The sequence below is a fragment of the Equus quagga genome, chromosome 1, assembly GCF_021613505.1.
Source record: "Equus quagga isolate Etosha38 chromosome 1, UCLA_HA_Equagga_1.0, whole genome shotgun sequence".
In the NCBI taxonomy this organism is placed as follows: domain Eukaryota; kingdom Metazoa; phylum Chordata; class Mammalia; order Perissodactyla; family Equidae; genus Equus; species Equus quagga.
The window spans coordinates 83,727,880-83,750,675 of record NC_060267.1 but is presented as its reverse complement, the minus strand read 5'-3'; the positions used below and the strand labels follow the sequence as shown (position 1 = coordinate 83,750,675).

Genomic DNA, 22,796 nt, shown 5'->3' with positions numbered 1-22,796 from the left:
ACTATATACACACAGACACACATGCAGCCATGCACTCAAACACAACACACAAACATAAACCTAAACAGCACATGCGTGTACACACACACACACACACACACACTACTAAGAAGAGTTTTCCAGCCCTCCATAATCTATCTAAACCCTTCCTACACGAAGAGAGTCAGTATGTGAGTCAATTGTCTACTAAATACACTGGGTTATACAAACAACACAAAAAATACACACAGAGCCAGCGCTGATGGCCTAGTGCTTAAAATTCAGCACGCTCTGCTCCAGTGTCCTAGGTTCAGTTCCCAGGTGTAGAACCACACCACTCATCTGTCAGTAGCCATGCTGTGGTGGAGACTTACACAGAAGAACTAGAAGGACTTCCAGGTAGAATATATAACTGTGTATTGGGGCTTTGGGGAGGAAAAAGAAAAAGAGGAAGATTGGCAACAGATGTTAGCTCAGGGCAAGTCTTTCCCAGTTAAAAGAAATGAAACAAGAAACCCACGTGTATACACATTCTTGCACCACACATCAGTGCCAAGCGGTGATTCTCCACCTTCCTCTGACCTGAGACAATCCTTGGTGAGCTCAGACAACTGTGATCAAGGCTGTTTCCTGAGTCTCCACTTTCTGTTCAGGAGAGCTGGTATCCAAGGAAAGAAGAAGTTCTTGTGACCTAAGGGTCTTTTGAACGTTTCATGCCCATTTTTGAGCAGAAGAAAAAATGGGCAAGAAGATCCCCACTTACCAAGCTTAATACCCAGAGGAAAACAGCCCAGAGCTTCTGATTAGAGAAGGAGCATGCATGATCTAATTGCCCGATTTCTTGCCTTCCCCTTGGGAGGTAACCTGAGAAGGGACTAGAGGGGCCGAGCCAGGAGTCCCAGGAGAAGGTGTCCTCGATGCTGATGTTGATGTCATGGAAGGCAGAAATGACTGTGGTTACCTTGGCTTTTGAAGTAAGCATAGCATGGAGTTGGCCTCTCCACACATCACAGACTGGCCCAGATAGGGTAAAGCCTGGCCCTCACAGACCCCCACATCACTGACCCTGATCTCCAATAGACCATATGTTCCACTGCCTCCTGAGAGCTTGCAGGTCTGCCCACTCCTCTGAGATACACTGCAGAGCAGGGGTTGAGGCTTGTTCAGGAAGTATCAAGTGGTGAGGTTGATCCCAAGGGTATTAGACACAGACTGACCTGAGACCAGAACTAGCTCTGCGACTGGGTGCCCTAAGCCAGGGACTGAAGTTCTATTTCCTCAGATCTATGGTGGGTGGTAATAGTACCTTGCTATTGAGGTTATTGTGAGGATTAAATGAGATACTGTATGTTAAAGCACTAAACCCAGCCAGTTTCCTGAAAACCAGTTGACCTAAGGCACTAATATCCTAATCAATTTGGCAAATGAAATATTCACTTTAATAATTGTTCCAGTAACTACTACTGTAGAACACACTAACCCAAGTCTTCACCTAATTTTAATTTATGACTGTAACTAACTAAAAGCACACAATGGATGGAAACAGAACGACAAGACTCTTACTCTTCATTTTACACTTTTGATAGTGGTTCTTCTTTCCTCTGTAAGTTAGACTGATGGTAGGACATGCCATCACATAACTCAGCTCACTGATAGCAATGAGAATGACAGAGTCCAAGGGACAAACCTAAATCATAAGAAACCAAATAGATCCAACTTTTGTAATAAGCAGGGTATCAGTCAGGGTTCTCCAAACAAGAGAAGAATAGGAGGTAGGTAGATATATAGATACACAGATATCTCCTATTATATACATAGATACATGTATGTGTATATTTTTATATGTTTATATATTTTTATATATTTATATATGTATGAGAGAGATTTTAAGAATTGGCACATGCAGTTGTGGGAGCTGGCAAGTCTAAAATTCACAGGGCAGACCTGCAGGCTGGGAACTCAGGCAGGAGTTGATGCTGCGATCTGGGATTCAAAATCCATAGGATAGGCCAGCAGGCTAGAAACTCAGGCAGTCTTGAGACAGAATTTCTTCTTTTCCAAGAAGCCTCAGTTTTTGCTTATGCTCTTAAAGTCTTTGATTAGATAAGGGTAATCTCCTTTATTTAACATTACTTGTTTTGCTTACACTATTTTCTACTTTATAAAATAATATATTTTTACTTTATTTACTTACTTTATACTCCATTACTTACATTATCGAGGGTAATCTCCTTTACTTAAAGTCAACTTATTGTAGATGTTAACCAATCTGCAAAATACCTCCACCGCAACACCTAAATTAGTCTTTGGTTAAATAACTGGGTACTTTAGCCCAGTCAAGTTAACACATTAAATTAACCATCACAAATGGTGAGGTCAGAGTGGCAGTACAGGAATCCTTACCTGGAAGAATTATGGAGATGGTGTTCTTAGGGACAAGTAGATCAGCAACCAATAAGCGGTACTGCTCCATCTCTATGAACAAAGGAGATCAAGGATGAATGATGGAGAGACTAAGTGTAGTCACTCCAATAAACATTCTAATTCCTTGCCCAGTTTTTAGACCTGAGATAGTTTTAAGACCCAGAATTCACTGATGATGGAGAGGCCAGGTCCCAAGGAGGATGGGCCATGCAACTCCACAGAAAGTGTACCCATAATGATTCCCACTGTCCTTCCCCAGAGGTACCTATGGCCATTTACTTGTGTAACTTTACATGGGAAAATGTCATCATGGCCCCATCATGAGAGAGGATGCATATGGGGACAAGGTATTAAATGAAGTATGGCCCAAATCTGTTACACAGTATGTCCAGTTAATCTGCAGACCTTCTGTGAGATCATTTCACTAGTCTCCAAATATATCATTACAAAGATATGCTTGGCAGTTGACACAACCCCAACTTTGGATCCCTGGCCTGTGGGAAGCCTCTGAAACTGCCCATCCCCCAGCCAGGATAATAAATGAAAAACAATATCTTATCCCAGGATAATGGCAGAGAAAGCATGCCAGGGTGAATGCCCCTGTCATATCTCTTCTTAACTCACCAGTCAAGTCCCTCCAAAAACCAGGCAGGTCCTGGAACATGACAGTGGACCACTGAAAATTCAGCCAAGGAGTATCCTCAATCTCAGCCATCTTGCCAGATGTGGTATATTTTCTTCAGAAGACTAGGATGTGGCCACAGGTGCATGGTTTGCAGCCATTGATCTGGTGAATTCATTCTTTTCTACTCCTACTTCCACATAAAAGGATCCGAAAAAGTTTGCATGCACTTTGAATGGAAAACAGTATGTTTTTCCCAAGGGATATGCTGAATTTGTTGAATTCCATCATAATTTAGTTTCAAAGATGGAGACAATCTCAACATCCCACTATATGAATGGCACTATGGTTGGACCAGGTAACCAAGAAGTTGCTGTCAAGTTGGAGCCTTAGAAAGACACAGACAAACCTGAGGGTAGAAAGCAAACACTACAAAGATGCAGGGGATCCTCTACATCAGTATCATTTTTGGGAATCCAGTGATCTAGGAGAGGGATCATAGAATATTCCCTATAACCAGCTGAAGGAGTAGGGAAAAGGCTGAGCATGGTTTACAGGTAGGTCAGCTCTCTGTGTAAGTGTAGGTCAAAAGTGGGTAATGGCTACACTGTAGCTGATCAAGGGCTGCCTTGTAAGACAGTCCTCAGCTTTAAGCTTTCTTTGGAGATGGCCTCCACTAAAAGATACTACTTTGAAAAGCATCCTTCCTTACAGGGATAGCCTACATCCAATGACCAACATGGGTGTATAAAGAACCATCTCCCTTGACATCCTAGCTCCAGAGTTCCCAGTAGAGTCCACTGAGACCTTCTTTGGGACAGTACCACAACCCAAATTCTCCCTCTGCCCAACTCTTCTTCCTTCCTCTCCTTCCACAGATGTTTATCCCAACAGCACTCCCTAATACACATCTTTTAGGCTAATCTCCATCTCAAAGCTTCCTTCCTGGAGAACTCAAACTGCAACACTCCCTGTTCACCATACACACACACACATACACACACTCTCACACACACACACTTTTCCATCACCCTTGATTACCCACAGTTGAGGAAACTAAAGCATGCCCTGGAGATGTTATGGTAAGTTTGAAAGGCTCCGAATATAGCCTCAATCTTCATAAGGAGGCTTCAGGAATTCCCTGCCTCCTTGAGGGCAGCTCCACTCAATTCTGCTTCCCATTGTGGTTTTTCTACCTAGAGAGGTCACAGAGAAAACTCTCTTGAGGGGTGAGGTTGGAATGAGCACTCCATAGCTCCCTCAGCCCAGCAAGGATCTGAAGGAGTCAGGAGAGCAGAGCTCAAATCCATGATAAGCTGACAGAGTTTCCCCAACCAAGGTAGTTCCTGCCACAATGAGTCTGGGCATCTCTGCCTTCTACAATGGTAAGAAGAGAAAAACAGAATAATTATGAGGGACAGAGGTTGAGAAAGAGACAGAGATGTGAGGCAGTATCAGGAAAATGCTTTATCCCTCTAGAAACTAAAGCAATCTATCTATCTTCTCTTTCCTCCTTCCTCCCAACTCTTCTTGCTTATCACTGACTAGAAGGTCAAAAAGGTCAGCTTTGACTGACATGTGAACTTAACCAATTTGGAGAAGCAGTTCAGGAAGGGGAACAGATTTCTTAAAAACTGGGAAAGATGAGGAGGTATATGGATATGGAAAGTGAACATCAGTACTGGCTGCCCACCTGACCATCCACCTCCATCAGGTACTTATTTCTGCCTCCTTGGCAGTTCCAACAGTCACACAGGCACAGTATATCACAGAGTTCAGCCTAACATTTAAGTCTAGCTTTGTATTTTATGACCACCCTATTTGATCACTGGGCCAGCGTGTGTCATCCTACAGTTTTTGAAGAAGCAAATTACCAATAAGTGGATGTGGGAAACTTAGTAGAAAAGGCACACATGATAAAAATTCCCCCAACCCCGACACATTCCAGGCTTTTATAATTATTCCCTCAGATTCTCATTCCAAAAGTTCCTTCCATTTTCCCAAGTACTCAGCATAGATGAGACACAGGAGGATCCAACCTTACTTGATCACTTCAAATCTTCTTCATCTCACACTCTCCAGGCATTTTCTTCACAAATTGTTTACTTGCACTGATGTGTGTTTCACAAACTGCACTTATACATGACATATTCCATTAGCTCTTTAGAATATCTAAGATCACTCAGTGACCGAGTAATGGAGATCAGGTCCAAACCCGCCCCCACTTCTGCTTCCAAGTCCAGTACACCTCCTACCACAGTCTCAACTCCACACACACGTAATGCCCCAGCCATCCGAGACAAATCTCCCTTTATTGTTGCTAGTGAATCAGGTATATTAGAATTTTCAAATTCTAAAATCTGTTCAACCCAGAAAAAATAGACATCCCCTTGTAACAACAAAGGTTTGTTCTTAGTGTGAGAGGAAAATATATAAGGAAAAATTGTGTGTGGGGGGGTGTGTGTTAAAATAGAAAATGATCAAATTGGAAAAAATAATAGATCCTGTGCATGATTGTTCCAGACATATTTCTATAGCTTTACAAAAATATGAGAGGATGCACAGTGGTTAAATCTTGAGATTCAGAATTAGTCCTGAATTTGAATCTTGTTTCTGCTATTTACTTGATGTGTGACTTTAGCAAATTGTTTTAAGTCTCTGTATCTGTTTCCTCATCAGAAAAAAAAAAAAAGAGAATAAAAATAGCTTATGCTTCATAAGGGTGTCGTGAGGATTAAACAAGGTACTGCCCATATAAGGTATGTGCTTAATTACTGATTAACTCTCTGATTACTCAAAGAACAGACAAATATTCCATCTAAAAAAGCTTTGTAAGTTCATAATAAGGTTAATTTGACCATAAGAGCATTACAGTGTGAGGGCTAAGGTCATTTTAATATTCAGATTCATTACTCTTAAGAACATATACAAATACCTGTTTCAGGAAAAAGTCATTGGCAATGATGATGACAGGCAGGAGAAGATAGTGATATCAATTATTTGCTCTGTCCCTGGAACAAATTAATGCTTTAAGTATCATGAAAATCTCATAAAAAATCTTCTAGGGTAAATAATAGTATACCCTATTCACAGATGAGAAAACTGAAGTTTAAAGATATTTAATAACCTGCCTGATGTGAACCAGCTGGAAACAAGGTATGAAATTGTTGCATGAAGGAATGAACAAATAAATGGTCATTCCTTGAACTGCTATTGAAAACGTGCCTATCCAATGTGCCCATTCTCAATGTCTGGATGAGTAATTTAAAAGACTTTGTATGGCATGAGGATATTTTAATCAACATTACTCATGATGGCAAAGACTTAGAGGACATCTAGGGAAACATATTAAGTCCAAGTGTGCTGCACGAATATGATGGAGTGAAAGTAAAGAACCAAAACATAGATAGATCTAAAAATTTGCATATAAGGAGAAAAAACAGAATGAGATATATATCACAGTATTATTGAAGTAAGCAGAAGAAAAACACATAAACAAAGCAATAATAGATATTTTTTTCAAGAATACATACGTAGGTAAATAAACAAATGGATGATGGTGTGGAAGGACGTATGCTTGCTTAATGGTTGGGTGTCCAAGATGTGGAAACATTATTTGGTTCAGGGAATTAGAAGAAAATTAAGTAAATTTAAAAATAAGGATTTACATCTACTGATAGTGCTAGTTTGACACTGACTAAAGAGTATGAGCTTCTAAATAAGTGTCTCTGAAAATAAAACAAACACATCAGTTAAACTTTTTTGGCCTGGGTTCATTATTCCTCTGATTCCCCTGTTGATTATTTCATCAAGCCCCTTTTTTGGCAAAGAAGCTCAGAGGTAAAGCTTTGCATGACATAACTGAAAATTTGTCTTCATGCAGACAGAGGAAAACAAAACCACCTTATCTGAAATAAATTAATTCCCCCACCCTACCTCTGTCAGTCTCTATTACTTTATGTGGCTTTATTTTTCTTTATAAAATGTGGAACTGATGACAGGTAAATAGATAGATGATAGATAGATAGATAGATAATAGATAGATAGGTAGATAGATATAATTGAAAGAAAGGTAAATATACATAATTGATAGAAAACAGATAACTATCTGATAGATAATTGACAGATGATAGATACAGATAATTGATAGATGATAGATACATTAGATAGATAAATAGATACATGATAGACAGATCGATAGATCAATAGGCCATCTGTGACCCCTTCCACTGTGTTACCATCATGAGCCACTGCTGCTGCGTCCTATTGTTGTTCTTCTGTTCATTTCCTCACCTACACTCACTCCAACTCACACTTCTGCTGAACCTTCACACCTTCTGTGACTCTGTTATCCACCACTTCCTCTGTGACATCAACCCTCTGCTGAAATTGTCCTGCTCCTCCACAGTTGTCAGTGATATCAGAATAAACACAGAAGGACTGGTTTTTTGGGGGGGGTTTTTTTGGGTTTTTTTTTTTTTTTTTTGGTGATTCCCTGTCTACACATTGCTTTCTCTTATATATAAATCCTCATCACAGTTCTCAAGATCCCCTCAGCTGCTGGGAAATGCAAAGTTTTCTCCACCCAGAGTTCCCACTTTACTGTGGTGATCCTGTTTAATGGAAACATCTTCTATGTCTATTTACAGCCTTTGTCCAACTACACTGTTATGGATCATGTATTGACAATTGTCTACATGGTTCTGTCCTTCACGATAAACCCTTTTATCTACAGTCTGAGAAACAAAGACATGAAAAGGGGCATGGGGAAGGTGATGGGCAGGAGGAAATTCTAATCGGAACCTCTGTCAGCCTATTCATAAGCATCTTTGCTCCTCTGCACCCTGTTTCTGCTGCTTCCTGATACACACAACAAACTCTGTGAGTCAGCAGGTATAATTCATTTGTATCATGGATGGTGGATTGTATCCATCCATTTCTTTATATGGGATGCATCAAGACCTTATTATGATTCAGTAATTGGCTCAAGGTCTACTGAAACCTTGGCTTCCAGTTTTCGTGTATCTGCCTCTCTCTTCCCATCTTCCTCTTCTCCAGGAAACCACATCTTTTTCATTTCCTCTAAGTGCTTTTGAAACCTTTGTTTTCCACAAAATTTCCTGGAACAAATTTGTATCTGTTCAATGACTTTTGATTCCCTAGTATCTTCTTATTTTAATGAACTTCTGTAATCAGTTTTCCTAGCTTTTTGAAAGTCATTACAGTAACTTACAGAGGGAGACAGAGACAGAGATTGAAACTCCCATAAATTTGAAACTTGCACTAAAGCCAGGAATGTTCCTGGCTCATAATTGCCCCACTGATCAGGCCAGTGTACAGGGTGGGGCTGAGTTGCTCTGAGTCTCTACCCTGGTCATCTGGTATTTGCCCCTCACAGGCACTCACTCCTCTTGAGCCCTCTCTCAGCTTCAGTTTCTTTCAGAAGTTCCCCTACTTCCACCGTCACTATCAATCTGCTTCCCAGGGAAAGATTTACTGAATGTGCTTAGAATTATTCTCAATGTCTTTTAAAGTGAGAGTTAAAAGCCATACACGAACATTGAAGGCAGATATAGCTAGGAGCATCCAGACAGACAGAGGCATATTGGGCTGCTCTGGGGTGTAGAGTTGTCCAGTGCTACCAGCAAGGACTTTATTCTGTTCACTTTTGCTTTCATCTTTTCCTCTCTATTCATTTCTCAGTGATTTTAGACTTTACTATATTTTATATCTTAATATTTTTATCATTTACTATTCTTCTATACTATTCCTAGAGATATTATTCAGTCGGTCTCACTAGCAGCCTGTATATCTGCATTTTAATCAGCACCCCCTAGAGAAAACTAATTTGGTCTTTATGTGAGAAACTGCATTTTAAAATTTTTTGACCAGTCCCTATGGTCAATATTTGCATTTCTGGGATTCATGCCTAGAGTATAACTATATCAAATGTATAAAGCTACACACACAGACATTCATTAATTGCAGCATTGTTTGTATTAGTGAGAGAAACAACCTAACGCCCATCAAGAGGAAAATAGATAAATAATGGTTTATTTTTTTCCATATAGAGAAATAATATGTCATAGTTACACATAATAAAGTATATCTCTATCACTGACCTTAAAAGCCACTATGAATGAAGAGCAAGTTGCAAAATAAAATGCTTAAAAATAAACCTATTAGGGCAAAAAATATGTATAAGTGAATGTGTGTGTGCATAGGTGAGACTATATAGCCAGTAAAAAACTCACATTAAAAATGATTAATTCTAGAAGGTACTTCTAGGCAAGGAGATTACATTTGCTTTTTAGTTTGTACACATTTGTAATACTTGAATTTGTTAAAAGGGGACATGTATTTTTTGTAGAATTAAAACTACCATCACTGAGAAAAATTTAAGGTAATCTCTTGCTCTGTTGTTCATATCATTGAGTTTTGTTTTGTTTGAACAGCAATAATATCATGTCATGGTAAGGAAGGGGGATAAAAAGGAGGTCAGATGACCACAGGGATGGCCCATTCAATGTCTTGATTCTCATTTTGAAGAAGAACCAGATAAAGAGGAAACACTCCATTCAAGAAACAATCTCACCTCCACACAACCTATAGTTGTCATTTATTACAATTAACATTGACCTTGGTAGAGAAAAGACTGATATTAACATTTTTCTCTGGGCGGCCCAGTGGCGCAGCGGTTAAGTGCACACATTCCTCTTCAGCAGCCCAGGGTTTGCTGGTTTGGATCCCAGGTACAGACAAGGCACTGCTTGTCAAGCCATGCTGTGGTAGGCGTCCCACATATAAAGTGGAGGAAGATGGGCAAGGATGTCGGCTCAAGGTCAGTCTTCCTCAGCAAAAAGAGGAGGATTGGCAGCAGATGTTAGCTCGGGGCAATCTTCCTCAAAAATAAATAAATAAATAAAAGATTTTTCTTCAAGACTGGGCATAGCCATGGACCTGTGACTATGTATCTTGAGTAAATCTGAGTGAGGTCTAAGAACCTGAATTTCTAACAATTCCCTGGGTGATGCTGATGTACTGATTTAGAAAGAATATTTTGAGAATCACTAGTTTACCAGACATCGTGACCTACTATAGACCTGTGGTAATTAAGACTATATGGATATTGGTGAAGGACTAGGCAAACATGACAAAAGCCACAAGACAGAGAGCCCAGAAACATAGGCACACATTGATACACACTTGATTTATGAATGAGGCACTAGAGAACATCTTTTCATAAATGGAAATGACAGTTGAGAATCCTCATGGAAAAATGAAATTGGACCCCAACCACTTAGCATACTCAAAAACTAACTCCTGCTGAATTATAAACTTACATATGAAAACCAAAAACTATGAATATTTTAGAAAATAATATAGGTGAATATCTTTGTCTCCTCGAGGTAGGAAAATATTTCTCAAATCAAACACAGACAGAAAGCACTAACCATAAAAGAAAAGAATAGTAATTGGACTATGTTAAAATTAAATACTTCTGTTTATCGAAAGACGTCATAGAGTAAAAAGACAAATGACAGATGATGAAAGTTATTTGAAATTCATAAAACCAACAAAAGGCTCAAATTAAGAATACATATAGGACCAAAGACTTGAAGGTAAGACCTGAAACTATAAAACTTCCGGAAGAGAATATAGGCAGTACACTCTTTGATATCAAACTTAAAAGGATCTTTTCGAGTTACCATGTCTACTCAGACAAGGGAAACAAAAGAAAAAATAAACAAGTGGGACTTCATCAGACTAAAGAACTTCTGGAAGGCAAAGGAAACCAAGATCAAAATGAAAAAACAACCCACCAACTGGTAGAAAATATTTGCAAATCATATATCTGATAAGGGGTTAATCTCTATAATATATAAAGAGCTCACACAAATGAACTACAAAAAAACAAACAACTCAATCAAAAAGTGAGCAGAAGACATGAGTAGACATTTTTCCAAAGAAGACATACAGATGCCTATTGCACATGAAAAGATGCTCAACATCACTAATCATCAGGGAAACACAAATCAAAACTACACTTCGATACCATCTTACACCCATTAGAATGGCTATAATCACCAAGACAAAAAACAGCAAATGTTGGAGAGGTTGTGGAGAAAAGGAAACCCTCATCCACTGCTGGTGGGAATGTAAACTGGTGTAGCCACTGTGGAAAACAGCATGGAGATCTCCCAAAAAATTAAAAATAGGAATACCATATGATCCAGCTATCACACTACTGGGTATTTACCCAAAGAACTGGAAATCAACAATTCAAAGAGACTTATGCACCCCTATATTCATTGAAGTATTGTTCACAATAACCAAGACGTGGAAGCAACACAAGTGCCCACTGGATAAAGAAAATGTGGTGTATATATATACAATGGAATACTACTCAGCCATAAAAAAGACAAAATTGTCCCATTCACAACCACAGGGATGAACCTTGAGGCAATCATGTTAAGCGAAATAAGCCAGACAGAGAAAGACAAACACCATGTGATTTCATTTATATGTAGAATATAAACAAACTTACGGACAAAGAGAACAAATTAGTGGTTGCTGGGGGAAGGGGGGTGGAGGGTGGGCACATGGGGGTACTCCTGTGAAGTATACCATACAAGGGAAGGGGCATACTTCACTTATATGGTATATGACAAACGATAATGTACAACTGAAATCTCAGTATGTTATAAGCTATTATGACCATGATAAAAAAAATTAACGAGAAAAAAAAGCAGATGGGAAGCAGGGGGGAATAAAAGAATACATATAGATCCCCAGAAATCAGTGAGGAAAAGACAGACAGAGCCAGGATGAGAAAAACTATGAAAAAGAATTAAACGCTTCACCAAAAAGAAAGAAATCCAACTGACCAATAATTATATGAAAAGATGCTGAGTTTCATTAATAACCAGGGAAACTCAAATTAAATCACAATGGGAACCTACTGCACACCCACGAGATAGACAAGTGCAGGCAAAGATGTGGAGAAAACGAACCCTTGTGCACTATTGGTGAGAATGGAAATTGATGCAGCCACTATGGAAAGCAGTATGGAGTGTCCTCAAAAAGTTAAATATAGAACTACCATAGGATCCAGCAATACCACTTCTTGGTATATATCCAAAGGAAATGAAATAACTAGCTCAAGGAGATATCTTCACCCCTATATTCATTATGGTTTTATTTATAATAACCAAGATGTAGAAACAACCTAGGTGCCCACTGGTGAATGAATGAATGAATAGAGAAAATAGGAAATATATCTCGAGATATACATATATATATATTCAGCCATAAAAAAGAAAGAAGTCTTGTCATATGCAACACCATGGATGAAGCTTGAGGACATTATACTAAATGAAATAAGTCAGACAGAAAAAGACATATACTGTATATTCTCACCTATATGTGGAATCTTAAAAAACAGCCTCATAGAAAGAAAGAGTAGATTGGTGGTTGTCAGAAGCGAGGAGTGAGGGTTGGGAGAAATGGGTGAATGTGGTCAAAGGGTAAAACCTTCCAGTTATAAGATGAACAAGTTCTGGGGATGTAATCTATAGCATGGTGACTATAGCTAACAGGACTTTGTATATTTCTCTTGTAGTGTATATTTGAAAGTTGCTAAGAGAGTAGATTTTAAAAGTTCTCACCACAGAAAAAATGTTGTAATTCTATGAGGTGATTGATGTATTAACTAACATTATTGTTGTAATCATTTTGCAATATATACATGCATCAAATCATTGCATTGTACACCTTAAACTTACACGATGTTATATGTCAATTATATCACAATAAAGCTAGAAATAAATAAATAAATAGATAGATACTTGAATGAATGAATAGAAAGAAAGAAAGTCACATTAATAGTAAGTGGAGGAGGCAGGACTCAAACCCAGGCCTTTCTGTATATGTAGAACTTACTATTAATATAGAAATTAAAATTTAAAAATTACACTCAAGGCTAAGGAAAAAGACACACGTGTTATGTGAGACGGCGGTTTACACTGAGGGCAACAGCAGAATGTGTTCATATTTCCGATAATATTGCTGTGGATGAGGTTCACCATAATACACAATATTCTCTCTATAAAATTCAAAAGGACATTTTCTCTCTTGTTTCAGTGCCAGGAAAAGTTGTTATCCTCACTTTTCAAGTGAAGAAACTGAAGCTTCTAGAGGCTAAGAAACTTTTTAAAAGCAACTGAGTCGCAAGGCCAGGAATCTAATAAATCTTTCCTTGCTCAACACCAACCCTCAGCACACTGCTCTGAGCCTAAAAACTGAAAACACGTACATTCTTTTTCCAAAGCCCCTTTGCTAAATATGACAATAACCTCTGCCTGACCCTGTGCTTTAAACACGCACAAACTAACATTAACCTAATCCCACAGAGAAAAAATCTAATTCACATGCCTCCGCAGACACTGGAATGCACGTACACACCATTGATTCATCCCCACTTAATCCCCTGAAAACTGCAACCTCCTCATATTGAGTTATGACCGGCTCAATTCTAGAGTACACCCCAGTCCACATCTGAATCACCAATCATAAAAATATTCACCCACATAAATATTTGTCCATCCTTGATAACCCATAATTGGCGAAACTGTAGCACGCCCTTGAGATGTTGCAGTGAGGTTAAGAAGATCTGAGATTAGCCCAAACTTCTGAACAGGAAGCCTCAGGGGTCCCCTTACCCGCTTGGAGTTGGCTCTGCTAACTGTGATTCACATTCTACATTCTCTGCTTAGAGAGATCACAGGACAAACTCCTCTCAGAGGCCATCACACCACAACTCCCTCCACCTAACAAGGACCCCAGAGGCCAGCAAAGCAGACTCATGAGAAGCTGCCTGGGCTTCCACAATCAAGAGAGTCCTTGCCACCGGAGTCAGGGCACCTCTGCCTTCTGAGATGCAGAGCTAGGAGAGCATCACGCTGGGGACCAGATGTTAGGAAAAAACGGGGATTGAGGCCAGTGAAGGGAAATGTGTTATCCCTTTAGGACAACGTATCAGTTCCTCCTTTCTTTCCTATTCCTCTCCTTGTTAATCAGCCCAGCATTTCATGGAAGAAACATGAGAGAGTTGAGCTTTGTCTGAGAAGCAACTTGGAGCTGATTAGCAGATGTAGCACAGATCAGCTTCTGGAGAAACTGGAAAGGAAAGAAAAGCATCTGAATATGAAGATGAGCTTCAGTAAGCTGGCCACCTGCCTGGCTACTCCAACCCAGTTTGGTACTTGCTATTTCCTCCCTGATAGTTTGAAATATTTCTTGGATTAAGAAATCATAGGGTCCAACTAAAACTTCCATCTGGCTTTTGGTTTTAAGTCCATCCAGTTTGACCTCTAAGCCATCTACTCCAACTGTTTTTGGTGGACACAAAACTCCATCAGTAGAAAAGAAAACAAAAACTCTTGTATTCCCAGTCTCATCCACTCACCTGGTGCTTTAGAACTTTTTTTCCTGATTCTCAGATCTAAAACTTTCTTCCCTTTTTTCTCATTATCAGAATGGGTGATCCACGTGTCTACAACCAGGAGCACCCAACCTCATTAATTAACTAAGGCATTAAGTAACTAAGGCATAATTAATTAATTAAGGCAGCTCTTTCACAAATGACTTAGTTTTGAATACTGATCTGTGACTGACATGGTGTCTCACTTGTTATTCATATAACATCAAGAATCTGTTTGTGAGCAGGTGATGGAGGACAAATCAAACCCCCATCAAAAGTCTTATGTCCAAAGCATTGTCTGTTGCACAACCACAACTCCACACACCAGACACACCCCAGCCATGCACGGCCAATTTTTTTCCACCTGATTTTGGCCAGTTAATCATGAATATCCAATTTTTCAAACTCCACCATCTGTACATTACAGAAAGATAGCTCACCTCTCTTGCAATTACAAGGACAGATTCTGAACATGGGAGAAGAACGTTTGTCATTAAGGGGGATAGAAGGGTAGTTCATGCAGGAAATTATCACAGTGAGGAAGACAATACCTGTACACGATTGTGATAGACAATACATATACCAAAACAGGAGGTGAAGCATAAGGGTTGAGAGCATGAGCTTCAGAGTGAGTCGGCATGGGGTTCAAATCCTGATTGCTATTCACTTCCTCAGTGACCTTGAGCAAACCACTTCCCCTCTCTTAACCTCAGTCTCCTGATAACAACACATGCCTCATAACCTCTTATCATGGGATTTAATGAGATGCTTAGCACAGGCTTGACATGTAATAAATTTTCAATAAATATTGATTATTATTAGTTTAAATTACTGACTCACTCAAATCATTCAGTGCACAAATCAATATTCCTTTATTAAATCTTGCAAAATCATGAAATTAGTCTGACAATTTGGCAGTAAAGGACATGATATTTTAAGCATGTGAATTAATTGATTTTGAGAACATTCAGGAATAGCAGGTAAGAGAAGATGACACTGGGATTGATGAGGATCAACAACTACTCCTGAGTGTTTACATCATGTTTGTCTCTCTTCCAAGTGTTTTAAATGCATTATCTCACTAAATCTTCATGAGACTGTGGCTATTTGTGTCCAATATTACACACGAGGAAACTGAGATTTAAAGATGTTTCATCACTTACAACTAAAGGGTAAGCATTTAATTGATAAATGAGTTAATATATTAATATATACATTAATATAGATATAAGATTTTTTTAAGTGCATGAAAATTCCAATGTAATAGACTCATTCAAAATGTGTGAAAGAATACACTGCCTCTAAAGAAATTATTTTAAACACTTTGATGACATGAGTATGTTCATTGTAGAGATTTTTATGGTAACCAAGAATATATAAATAATCAACATGTCAAAATGTTTGAAAATATTTAGATAATATGTCCATTCACAAGATATCGATGAATATACTGACTATAAAAAAAATTGGATTTAAAACACTTCAATGGTACAAGCCCTCTTGTTGCAGAGTTTTTTGTAGTAGCAATTACCCATGAGAGAGAACTGAAAACTGCATAAAAAGAACCCCCACAACAAGGGACAGTGCTGACTGAGGTGGAAGTGGCAGAAATTCCTTTCAGGAGAGAAAAATGCCACCTTCTAACTATAGTACTTCATGGCTAACAGGGAGCAGTCTTAAGGTATGAAACCTTCCCTGAAGGAGTGGGGGATCTGAGTGAGGGAGCATTACCACTATAAGCAGCTTTGGAACTTAGCACAATGAAGACAACTGTCATAATATCTGGGTTTTTTGGCTATTAACTACAATGGGGTATACCCCCAGAACAGCTATTGGACATGAGGGGAGGGGAAAACCAGTTTTTAAATGGCCCACACACAAATTCACCTGTTTCAGAAAGCAACCTAAAATCACCAGAAAAAAAGGTGCACAGGCCTTTGGTGAAAAGAGACTCACTTGATTGGCTCTGGGCACATCTCAGTGAGAGGTAAGACCCACCCCAGGCTGGGACCACCTCCCCAGGGAATGAGACATTAGCAAAAGCCACTATTGTAACCTAGTACAGGTATGCTGACTCAGATGCTGGCAGACACCATAAAGTTCTTCCTTTGGCCTATTAGCACAGGGGTCTGCCCCACCCACTAGAGCACCAATTTAATCCAGCTCAGTCAGGGCTGGCAGCTCACCCTAGGGATGGGCCCCACCCAACAGCAAGCCCTCAGGCAACTTGTCGGCCACATAGATAGGGTGCCTGGAACCTCTGCAGCAGGCAAGTGGGTCCCCCTTTGTGAGGCAGGGCATACGCAAGGGGTGGGCCTGCATTGGTGGAGTGTGTGGGGCCTCTGCAATGGGGCAACTTGGTCCACTTCAGTGGGTTGGGACGTGTGCACTGGGAGGACTATGTTGATGGAGTATGTGGGCCCTATGGGCATGGGGGGGGCAGTGTCAACTTCATCAGACTTGTGCTTCTCAAACAGCCACATAGTGGATTGGCCCAACCTTCCAAAGCCTGAAACAATTGGGTGCTCCCATGCCTGGGGATGGCCCCATTCAACTGAAATCCTGAGAGAGCTGAAAAGCCTTGCAGGCCAGAGGCCTACAGCAATTCTAAGGCCCTGAGCCTAGCAGAGTGAGCCCCATTCTGGGGGCCTACTCACTTAACAGAAAAATAGCAGCAGGAATGTGCCATTTGACCTTGCAGCAATGGTGAGGGTGCACCTGATATCTGATAAAGTGACTGAAGGGATCATAGCAGACATGCACAGCTAAGCATTACAACCAGCCAGCCACGAGGACAGCCTAGCCTCCCTGGGCAACAAGAACAACACTGCCACAAAAGAAGGAAGCAAAGACCCCACACAGGGAATCCTCCTAGAATATTCAGAGCTGGTGATGAGAGAGAAGAACACTGCTGGGCCTCATAAAGCATCTCTTACATTAAGCCACCCTCAAAGATCAGGAGACAAAGATGACCCTCCTAATACATAGATATAAGCACAGAGAAAAAGACAAAATGAAAAGACAAAGGAATATATTCCAAGTAAAGGAACAGGAAAAAAAAAACAGAAAAAGAACTAAACAAAATAGAGATAAGCAATCCACACAAAATCAGTACAAACTAATAGTCATAAGGATGCTCACTGATCTTGAGAGAAGAATGGATGAACTGTGTGAGAACTTCAACAAAAAACTGGAAAATATAAAAAAGAAACAATCAGAATGAAGACTACAATGCTGGAAATTTAAAAATTCACTAGAGGGACTCAATAGCAGAGTAGATGATACGGAAGAACAGATAAGTGAGCTGAATGAAAGACTAGAGGAAATCACCCAAGCTGAATGGATAAAAGAAAAAAGAATTTAAAAGAACAAGGACAGTCTAAGGTACCTCTGGGATAACACCAAGTGTACTAACATCCGTGTTATAGGTGTCCCAGAAGGATAAGAGAGACAAATGGGCAGATAATCTGAAAAAATAACAGCTGAAAACTTTCCTAACCTAAGGAAGGAAACAGATATCCAGGAAGCACAGAGAGCACCAAACAAGATAAACACAAACAGGCCCACAGCAAGACATGTTGTAATTAAAATGTAAAGAATTAAAGGTAAAGAGAGAATCCTAAAAGCACCAAGAGAAAGGCAACAAGTGACACATAAATGAAACACCATAAGGCTATCAGCTGACTTCTCAACAGAAACTTTACAGACTGGAAAGGAGTGGCATGATATATTTAAAGTGCTGAAAGGAAAAAACCTACCTGACAAGGTTATCATTCAGAAAGGAAGGAGAGATAAAGAGTTTCCCAGACAAGCAAAAACTAAAAGAGTTTATCTCCAAAAACCATCCATACAAGAAGTGCTAAAGGGACTTATTTAAGTGGAAAAGAGAAGACCACAAATAGGAATAAGAAAACTACCAAAGAAAAACAATAAAATCACTGGTAAAGTAAATCTACAGTAAAGGTAGCAGATAACCACCTATGAAGATAAGATGAAGCTCAAAAGTACCAAAATTATCTATTTCTGTGATAAGAGGGTAACAGATCCACAGGCACAAAAAAAGAGGTTAGAGAAGATGTCAAAAACATAAAATGTGGGAGGAGGGGAGTAAGGGGAAGAACCTTTAGCAAGAGGTCAAACTCAAGAGACCATAAACTTAAAATAGATTGCTGTGTACATAGGTTATTATATGAAGCTCATGGTAATCACAAACCAAAAACCTATAATAAGTACCCAAAAAATTAAGAGAAAGGAATCCAAACATAATATTAAAGAAAGCCATAAAACCACAAGGGAAGAGATCAAGAGAAGAAGGAATGGAGAAGAACTAGTAAAACACCCAGAAAAAAAGTAATAAAATGGCCATAAGTACATTCTTATCAATAGCTACTTTAAATGTCAACATACTAAATGCTCCAATCAAAAAGCAAAGGGTGGTGGACTTGATGAAAAATGATATCCATATATGCTGCATACAAGAGACACACTTCAGACCTAAAAACATTCACAAACTGAAAGTGAAGGGATGGAAAAGGATATTCCATGCAAATGGCAACCGAAAAAGCTGGGATGGCAATACTTATATCAGAAAAAAATAGACTTTAAAACAAAAACTGTAACAATAGACAAAGAAGGGCACTATATAATGATAAAGGGAACAATCCAACAAGAGTATACCACACTTGTAAATATCTATGCACCCAACATAGGAGCACCTAAATATATAAAGCAGTTATTAACATACAAAAGGAGAAATAGACAACAGAACAATAATAGTAGGGACTTTAACACTCCAATTATGTCAATAGATGGATCATCCAAACAGAAGATCAATAAGGAAACATTGGCCTTAAATGACACATTAGACCAGATGGCCTTAGTAGATATATACAGAACATTCCATCCAAAAACCACAGAATACACATTCTTTTTGAATGCACATGGGATATTCTCCAGGATAGGTCACATATTAGACCACACAAAAAGTCTCAATAGGAGTGACATCAGCATTATGGCAGAGTGAGCTTGCCTGGGACTCTCTCCCCTCGAACATACAACAAAAAGGAGCAACCATATTCCAACAAAAAATATCCTAATGGCACAGGAATCCTCCGAGACTCACAGCAGCCAAACGACGGAGGGTTGAGAGGCTGGAGCCCCCCTCAGAGGAGCTGGAACAGGGTAAGAGAGAACTTCTCTCCCTCCCCTAAAGACTGGGATCATTGCCATGGGAGGCTCCATGAAAGAAGGAGTGGGGAGGGGTCACACATCTGCAGGATCACCAGGAATCCCTAGCACCCTTGCAGCCTAGAGGGAAGCCCTCTAACAGAGCGAAAGTTTTTGCATGGGATGACCTCATCAAGCCAAGACCCCAGAAGACCAGATAGCGAGAGCTTATCGGGAAACCCAGGTCTGCACATAAGAGAAAGCACCCCCCCACCCCCAGGACCCGGGCTGTGCCGCCCCATCTCGGCTGAAGGCAGAGGGCTCAGAATACGTGGCTCTTGACCCCCTTCTAGTGGCAATAGGCTATAACTGCAACCTAATAATATCACAATGGGGAAAAATCATACTTCCCAGGTGCAGACATGGCACCGCTTGGCAAGCCATGCTGTGGTAGGCATCCCACATATAAAGTAGAGGAACATGGGCACAGATGTTAGCTTAGGACCAGTCTTCCTCAGCAAAAAGAGGAGGATTGGCAGCAGATGTTAGCTAAGGGCTAATCTTCCTCAAAAAAAAAAAAAAAAAAGACCATACTTCCTAAAGGAATCTTAGATTCAATGCAATCCCCATTAAAGTTCCAACATTTTTCACAGAAATAGAAGAATCCTAAATTTACATGAAACAACAAAAGACCCCAAATAGCCAAAGGAATCCTGAGAAAAAAGAACAAAGCTGGAGGTATCACACTCCCTGATTTCAAAATATACTACAAAGCCATAGCAACCAAAACAGCATGGTACTGGCACAAAACAGACACACAGATCAATGGAACAGAATTGAGAGCCCAGAAATAAACCCACATATTTATGGACAGCTAATATTCAACAAGGAAGCCAAGAGAAAGGAGAGTCTCTTCAACAAATGGTGTTAGGAAAACTGGGCAGTCACATGCAAAAGAATGAAAGTAAACCATTATCTTACACCATGCACAAACATCAACTCAAAATGGATTAAAGACTTAAATGTAAGACAAGAAACCATGAAACTTCTAGAAGAAAACATAGGCAGTACTCTCTTTGACATCCGTCTTAGCAGCATATTTTCAAGTACCATGTCTGACCGGGCAAGGGAAACAGAAGGAAAAATGAACAAATGGTACTACATTAAACTAGAAATCATCTTCACAGCAAAGGAAACCATCAACAAAATGAAAAAACAACCTAACAATTTGGAGAAGATATTTGCAAACCACATATCAGATGAGGGGTTAATATCCAAAATATACAAAGAACTCATACAGCGCAACAACAAAAAAACCAACAACCCAATTGAAAAATGGGCAAAAGATCTGAACAGAGATTTCTCCAAAGAAGATATACAGATGACCAACAGGCATATGAAAAGATGCTCAACATCATTAGCTATCAGGGAAATGCAAATCAAAACTACCATGAGATATCACCTCACTCCAGTCAGAATGGCTATAATTAACAAGACAGGAAACAACAAGTGTTGGAGAGGATGTGGAGAGAAGGGAACCCTCATACACTGCTGGTGGGAGTGCAAACTGGTGCATCCTCTATGGAAAGCAGTATGGAGTATCCTCTGAAAATTAAGAATAGATCTACCATATGATCCAGCTATTCCACTGCTGGGTATTTATCCAAAGAACTTGAAAACAAAAATGCATAAAGATACATGCACCTCTATGTTCATTGCAGCATTATTCACAATAGCCAAGACTTGGAAGCAACCTAGGTGCCCATCAAGGGACGAATGGATAAAGAAGATGTGGTATATATACACAATGGAATACTACTCAGCCATAAGAAATGATGAAATCTGGCCATTTGTGACACCATGGATGGACCTTGAGGGTATTATGCTAAGTGAAATAAGTCAGAGGGAGAAAGTCAAATACCATATGATCTCACTCATAAGTAGAAGATAAAAACAAAGCCAAAAAAACACACAGCAACAGAGACTGGATTGGTGGTTACCATAGGGAAAGGGGGTGGGGGGAGGGCAAAAGGGGTGATTAGGCGCATGTGTGGTGATGGTCTGTAATTAGTTTTTGGGTGGTGAGCATGATGTAATCTATGCAGAATTCAAAATATATTACAATGTACATCTGAAAGCTTTATAATGTTATAATCCAATGTTACTGCAATAAAAATATTAAAATAAATAAAATTAAATAAAATAAAAATAAATAAAAAAGAATGTAAAATTATGCAATCACTTTGGAAAACAGTTTGGCAATTCCTAATAAAATTATGTATACAACTAACCCAAATGTATAAAAAAAACTTGTACAAAAAATTCATAGCAGCTTTATTCATAATGGGAGAAAGTAAAAACAACCCAAAAGTTCATCAACAGGAAATAGATAAACAAATCATCAGTAAAAAGCTATACACTTAAGATTTGAGTCATTTTACCAAAAGCAAATTGTGCTTCAGGTTTAAAAGAAGTTGGATGACCTGGAGATAATGAGTAAGGCTTTTGGAGCTATTCAACACTGGTGCACAATATAGATTAACACCAGGCAAACATGTGCCATCTGAATATAAGGGATAGTATAAGGGGAACATAGTTGGTAATTTCAGGAGGTGCAGAGGTGGGAATGAAAGGGTCAGGGATGATGCTACCTTTCACCTCACGAAAATTATCTCCAACTCACAGAATTTCTTTTTGTCTTGTGAATCCAATTGACTTGAGTCTAGGATAACACTTGCATATCCAGACAGAACACATTGCTGCTCAGAATTCTATTTAAATTTCTCTAAATTTGACTGTACCTATTCCTAAAGGAAAAATTGACTGGTTAGTGACTTTTCCTCATGGGCTAAACGAAGACAGACCATAGGTGATGCCTCACTCCCTCCTGGTAGAGATGCCCCCACCATCCTTTGCCTTTCTACTTCTTCCTAGAAATGAATAAAGCCTAATCCCGCTACATACCTGCAGAGGGCAGTGTAGCTAAAGCAGAGACATCTATCCACAGAAGCCTAGTCTGGGTTGAGGAAGGAACTAACTGGAAAAAGCGGGAGAACTGTGGCAGTTGAAAAGAGAATCACATAATGGAAAATAAAGGCAGAAAAGGGAGTCGTCATTCTTTTT

General features: G+C 39.4%; 1 protein-coding gene across 1 annotated transcript in view; it reads left to right on the top strand.

Annotated features, from left to right (window-relative positions):
* Positions 1-22,796, top strand: part of LOC124230503 (olfactory receptor 1L8-like) — a 91,848-nt gene that overhangs the window by 54,399 nt on the left and 14,653 nt on the right. The gene's annotated exons all lie outside the window — the stretch shown is intronic.